This window comes from Asparagus officinalis, chromosome 8 (assembly GCF_001876935.1).
Source record: "Asparagus officinalis chromosome 8, Aspof.V1, whole genome shotgun sequence".
NCBI lineage: Eukaryota > Viridiplantae > Streptophyta > Magnoliopsida > Asparagales > Asparagaceae > Asparagus > Asparagus officinalis.
The window spans coordinates 6187075-6193586 of record NC_033801.1 but is presented as its reverse complement, the minus strand read 5'-3'; the positions used below and the strand labels follow the sequence as shown (position 1 = coordinate 6193586).

Sequence of the window (6512 nt, the reverse complement as noted above, 5' to 3'; positions counted from 1 at the left end):
GAAGAGAATGGGGAGATGGGATTTGAAGATGGTTAGCAATTCCATTATTGAGAGCTTTCTGTTAATTTGAGTGCTGATGGAGGAAGTGTGATGAAGGGTTTATGGAGGCAACAGGCGAGATGCATGGCTAGAAATTCTTTATAGTATTGAGAAATGTAAAAGGTCTTTTAAGCGGGTTAATTTTTTTTTTTTTTTTTTTGAACTGAGAAACAGGGTTAGGGTACCATGTTCATTATATATTATATATGTAGAGATACTAGAAAGGACATACTAATACAAAAAGACCCACAAAGTGTCTAGAAGAAGGATCGAAGTAAAGAAGAAGCTGGTAAGGAGCAGACCTAGTCGTCACCTACCGAACTAAACTTTAATTAGATCCTTCAACAGTAGGCCAAAAGAAAGAAAAGCTCACAAACTACTAAGAGACTGAAACTTGTAAATGACACAAAAGAAAAACACGAGTTCTTACAACACTAAAAACACTGCAGCCTGCTGACAAGAGAGAGAGACATGGTGGACGTCAATGAGCGACGGCTAGAGGGAAAAGCACAGTCCAAATCAAAGAGTGTCGGAGAAGTTGTCACCACAGTTACCAAAGGTTTTTACCTTAGCAATATCCTGCAACTTCAGGTTGTGAGCAGCCCTGCAAATGCGCCCCGCCAATCTCTCCTCTTAAGCCCCTGTCCAAAACAAGACATATCTAGCGATATTAGCAGCTGTGTGGATAGGATCAGCAGGGAAGTCTCTGAAAATAAGATGATTTCTACAATTCCACATTCCCCAACAGAAGCACAGTAACAAGTGTTTCCAGATTGCTTTAATGTATGCATATTTTCAGTCCATAGTTATGAAATTTAATAAATAGTTGTTTCACACCATTACTTAGATAAATCTTGCAGATTTGCTATTTGGACCATGTTGTTTGTTGAGTCTGATTTACATAGAGAGTATATATTGTGGAAATTTAAAATTAGACGTCCACATTGAACTGCAAGACAACTAGTGGGGCTTTATACACAAAAACCCTATGTTATAAATGTGTGTCTTCATTCACCTATTATTTTTGGTATCCAGAGTGTCGTTAATCTATGCATTTCTATGATTGTTCCCTATTTTTCCATATTTGAACTGTACTTTGGTTTCCGGTTGTGTTATTAACGCTTTTGGTACACAAGAATGAAATCAAGTGAGAATGGAATGAATGTAGAAATGGAATAGAATTTATGTGAGAATGAAATGCTCATTCCTATTCTCATTTACGTTTGGGTGCAATTAGAGAATTAAATGGAGTATCTTTTAAGAAGAATATACTCGAAATCTATTTTATTATTGACATTCTCACTTAAGTGAGAATATTAATTCTTTTATAGCTCATTAGGAATAGCAAGTGTGAATTGATTAGAAGTGGGAATGACATTTTTATCATTCAAAAACACATCATGTTTGGTATGTATGGATGAGAAGTTGGAATTATATTTCATTCCCACTCATTCCCGCATACCAAACGGGGCGTAACATATAATATCTCTTCTTTCCATGGGACCATAGTTGTACATTTCATGCATATTCTGTACAGACAAATATCTTGGAAGAAGCCACAATAGGAAAGAAATGTCAATTGGAGGTCACAAAATTAAGGAATGTTATCGGCCCAATTAGCAATATATTTGTGGAAAATATCCGCAACCAATCAAGGACTGCAGATAAGAATGCTAAACGCATATAAGAGAGCAACGTGGTAGAGAGTTTACTTTGCATGTTGTATTGTAGAACTAGAACATGCACATGGTGTGATTATTACACTCATATACGTGTAGGACCTAAGTGTTGCATCTCATAGGGTCGGTTCCTTGGTCTTAGCCGTAGGAAATGGATGCGTGAGATGTATTATGATTGTGTTTATATGATGAGTATTGTTTGATATTATGGATTGATGGATGAAATTGGATGAGTATACATTTGGAATGTGAATGTATATCATGGTTGATTTTATGATATATTGTTAAATATTGTAATTGGATTGATGTCGATACAAGCTATATGTGTATTCTCGTATGGGAGGTTACTAGAAAATTAAAAAAAATTACATAAATATACACATTGGCGATGAATTTCCCTGTCGCCAATGCACATTGGCGACGAATTTCCCCGTCGCCAATGCACATTGGCGATAGGGAGATGCGTCACCAATGTTTAAAACATTGGCGACTGGTAAATGTCCGTCACCAATGTTTTAAACATTGGCGACGGATTTCCCCGTCGCCAATGTGCATTGGCGACGGGGAAATCCGTCGCCAATGTATATATTTACGTTAAAAAATTTAATTTTCTGGTAGCCTCTCATACGAGAATACACATATAACCTGTATCGACATCAATCCAATGATAATATTTAACAATATATCATAAAATCAACCATGATATACATTCACATTCCAAATGAATACTCATCCAATTTCATCCGTCAATCCACAATATCGAACAATACTCGTCATATAATCACAATCATAATACATCTCGCATGCTCAAATAATATTCATTCACTACACAATAAAATCACAATTATATTACATATAGGTAAAATTTAAAAGTCATAATATGTCTTAACACAACTCTCACTCACTCCTCGTCATCGTCGTTGTCGACATCCTTGTTACATCATCGTCTGCATTAGAACGTCGTATCGTACTGCTGCTCCCTACGAGAGTACCTCCTCTAACCTGAAAAGATCATCACTCCACATAAGATATATACCAAAAATATCATAATAAATACATAAATGTCACGTCATATATACCTCTCCACCACCATGAACTTCATGCTCGTCAAACGCCAAAAAATATCATAAATTAGAAATTCTAATTAGAAATACATGTGTGCAAATATGAATAAATTAGAAAGTTAATAGTTTAAAGATTATTCCGTGTGTTATCATTTATATTCATTGCACCACAAGTAAAAACAAAATAAATATATACCATGTAAATTATTCCTTTTATTTGATTAAGAAAAATTAATATATACCATGTAATTTTTAACAGGTTGGATCAATGAACTATATCTGAAAAATAAGAAGAGGAAAGAGATAAATGTTTCACTAACTATTCGAAAGGTCTCTTTTACATGATAGAAAACTCTTGCAAGTGCTATAGAGATTTCATACATTAAAATTCCAACTTCTAAACCAATATCGAACCACGCAAACAAAATGAGGACTCTCCATTTGATTTTGAACAAGCTTTTCAGTTTCGACAACTCGAAGCATGTTTAACTCTCCACGTTGCAAACTTCTACAAATATCAATAAATAAATAAAAACATGTATAAGAACATGTTATGGATTAACTAGTCCAAAAAGATTCAATAAATTTCATCAAATCTGCAAAGAGAGAATATAAGCAAAAAAAAAATCCTTTGTTAATGCTATACCTGCACTTCTACTTATCTGCATGACTCTGAGCTCTTTGGACTTGATCCTCCTGTATCTACACATTCAAGTATATATATTGCCTATTTGATGAGAACTGATACCTAATTTGAGATGTCAATAAATCGCTATAAGAACAAGTTAATTTATGATCATACCGAAAATGGATGAGGAAAATAAAATTGTCAATTTGCTTGCATCATACTATAGTAAGGAGGACGCTTTAGTACTGAAAATGTATAGTCACCTGGTTGATTTGTTTGAAAACCTTGATACTGCTACAATATACATTCAAAATAATTACAGAAAAAGAGAAATATAATGATAATTGTTAAATATTTTTTGAATAAACCAAACCTGAATAACTTGTTGAAATCCCAACCCCTCATTCATCAAAGAAAATTTGAACCCCTCATTTGCTCCCCGTGAAATTCTCACAAATCACACCGCGAGTGACCAGACCTAATTATCAATGCTCCCCGTGAAACTCTCCTCCGGTCGCCGCCTCCAGATGTTCACCACCCTCCGCCGCTGCAAATATATAGAAATAAATACTATATTAGAAAATAGAATTGAATTAATTACTAATCTGGTAATTTGGCCTGCCTCTCCCATTGCAACACTAAAATTACATGGCCATGATTATCCACCAAAATAATGTAACTATCCGTGCTCTATCCACCAAAATTACAGGGCCATGATTATAAGATTCAACACTAACAAAATACCAAGCGATCCATAAAAAATGATGTATGTTTATTTCGATTCTTTGCGTTTAGCCAGCAAAATAAGTAATCACAAGCCTCATAAATCAACAAAATTGCAAACAAAAGTTCAGATCATAACTTTCTTCTAAAAAAACCTAAATAATGAACAAAAAAATAGAGGGAAAATAGGGTTTTGAGAGAAGGAATACTCGGTGGTTGCCTATTTTTTTCGAAGGAGCCGCCAAGGGTTTTGGTAGAGTTGGGAGGTGAGAGACGGGGGTGCTGCGTGGAGACGCTGCGGGTGCAGCGCGTGTGCTGGAGGTTTCTTCAGCGAGAGGAGTTGCTAGCGATCGTTCTGGAGAGATTTGGGGGTTTGGAGATAGAGAGGGGGGGGTTTGGCCCGTTTTGGGGGTTTTTAGAGAGAGCGGGGAAATCAAAACAGAAGCGAAATGAAAACAGAAGTGGGGAAATGAAAAAGGAGGCAGGAAATGAAAAAAAAGTAATTTTTTTAACATTTATCCTTCAAAATAAAGTAATTTTTTAGTATATGTTAATAAAAACAATATAAGTAAATAAGTTCCTCAATTAACTTAATGAAATTTAAAATTAATACCTTCAACGGGTGAGGATCCATGTAGAGATAATGGACTAGAAGAAGGTCGTGAGGACATTCCTTCACGTAAAAAAATAAAATTATAAATGTGAAATATGCATATTTATACCACAAACACAATTTATTTAAACAAATTTATATTTATACCTAATGATGAACATGTTTGATTGTGGGAACTTAATTGCTTGTTTTCAAAGAGAGTTTGATTTTGGAATATTTTACCACGATTCTACAATGCTTTGCGATAAAATGTGGCAATAATATGTTTTATTGTATATATATATATATATATATATATATATATATATATATCGTTTGTTTTGACCTACTATCTTTAGCAGGCTTATGTATATATTTTGAGTTGAGGAACGTGATATAAAGTGTCAAGCTTGACTCGTACACGGGACTTGGCTTGTGCAAGTGTTGTTGTTGTCTCGTAACCCGTGTTTATGAATATTCACTATAGTTTCGGAGCGTGACAATTTTCAAATCATCGAATCTGCTAGCATAAAGAGTAAAAAACAAAATTTAAAACTAACATAGAACCCCAAATCCATTAAAAACTTTTTTTTTCTCCAATATATATCATATTCCTAATTAATTAAAAATGGCTATGATAGGTTTTGGTATATCATTAACAATATTAATATGGTTACATGTTCATGACACGTATAACTAAAAATGATCTCCTAGGTATCTCACCATTTTCTCATTATTTTTACTTTTCACAATATTTTCTCTAAACTAATCAAAGTCGTCGCCAAAAAACTCACGAATACTTATCAAATATCAAAGTATATCTATTCCGCTAAAGAATTTAATTTTTGAGTATTAAAGTTTATACTATATATATGATGTGTTTAACAATTCCTAGATGTGTTTCACAATTTACATAATTTGGTGGACTACATTTAAAATATTATAGATTTGAGGTACTAATAGTAAAATAATTCTTAATTTTTTATGGGGCCACTCATTAACAATGGGATAATTAATCACTAATGTTAATTTTTTTACGATGGACACATTAGCATTGATAACGGACCGAATCCGTCGCTAATAAGTATTGGCGACGGGTCAAATCCGTCACCAATATTCATTGGCAACGAATCGAATCCGTCGCCAATAACGAATTTGATCCGTCGCTAATAAGTATTGGCGACAGATTTGATCCGTCGCTAATAAGTATTGGCGACGGATTCGATTCGTCGCTAATGTTTCGTCGCCAATACTTATTAGTGACGGATCTATTTCGTCGCTAATGAGTGTTGGCGACGGACACTATCCGTCACTAACAAGTATTAACGACGGAACATTGGCGACGGATCAGATCCGTCGCTAATATCTATTGGCGACGGCATCGATCTGTCGCCAATGTTCCGTCACCAATACTTATTAGCGACGGAACATTGGCGACGGATTGAATCCGTCGCCAATATTTATTGGTAACGGATCTGATCCGTCGCCAATAAGTATTGGCGACGGATTTTTCCGTCGCCAATGTTTTTCCGTCGCCCAAGAGTATTGGCGACGGAAAATCATTGGCGACGGATTGAAATCCGTCGCCAATACAAACATTGGCGACGGAACAAACCTCGTCTCCAATGTTCCGTCGCCAATGTTTGTATTGGTGACGGATTTGAAATCTGTCGCCAATACCCCGTCGCCAATGCTCAGTTTTCTACTAGTGATTGAAACAATAAACAATTAATTAGTGGCTTATTATTACGGCTTATTATTGGAATGATCTATTAGCATAGTTCTAC

The 6512-nt window shown here is 35.0% G+C and overlaps 1 long non-coding RNA gene across 2 annotated transcripts; it reads right to left on the bottom strand.

Moving 5' to 3' along the window:
* On the bottom strand, positions 2660-3854 carry LOC109851202. 2 transcript variants are annotated; one of them, XR_002249711.1, is made up of 4 exons: positions 3784-3854; positions 3674-3701; positions 3429-3530; positions 2660-2720 (listed from the first exon to the last, which is right to left on the bottom strand). It is a non-coding gene; the product is annotated as an uncharacterized LOC109851202 (long non-coding RNA). The 2 variants fall into 2 exon arrangements; XR_002249712.1 differs by lacking the exons at positions 3674-3701; positions 3784-3854 and adding an exon at positions 3632-3658.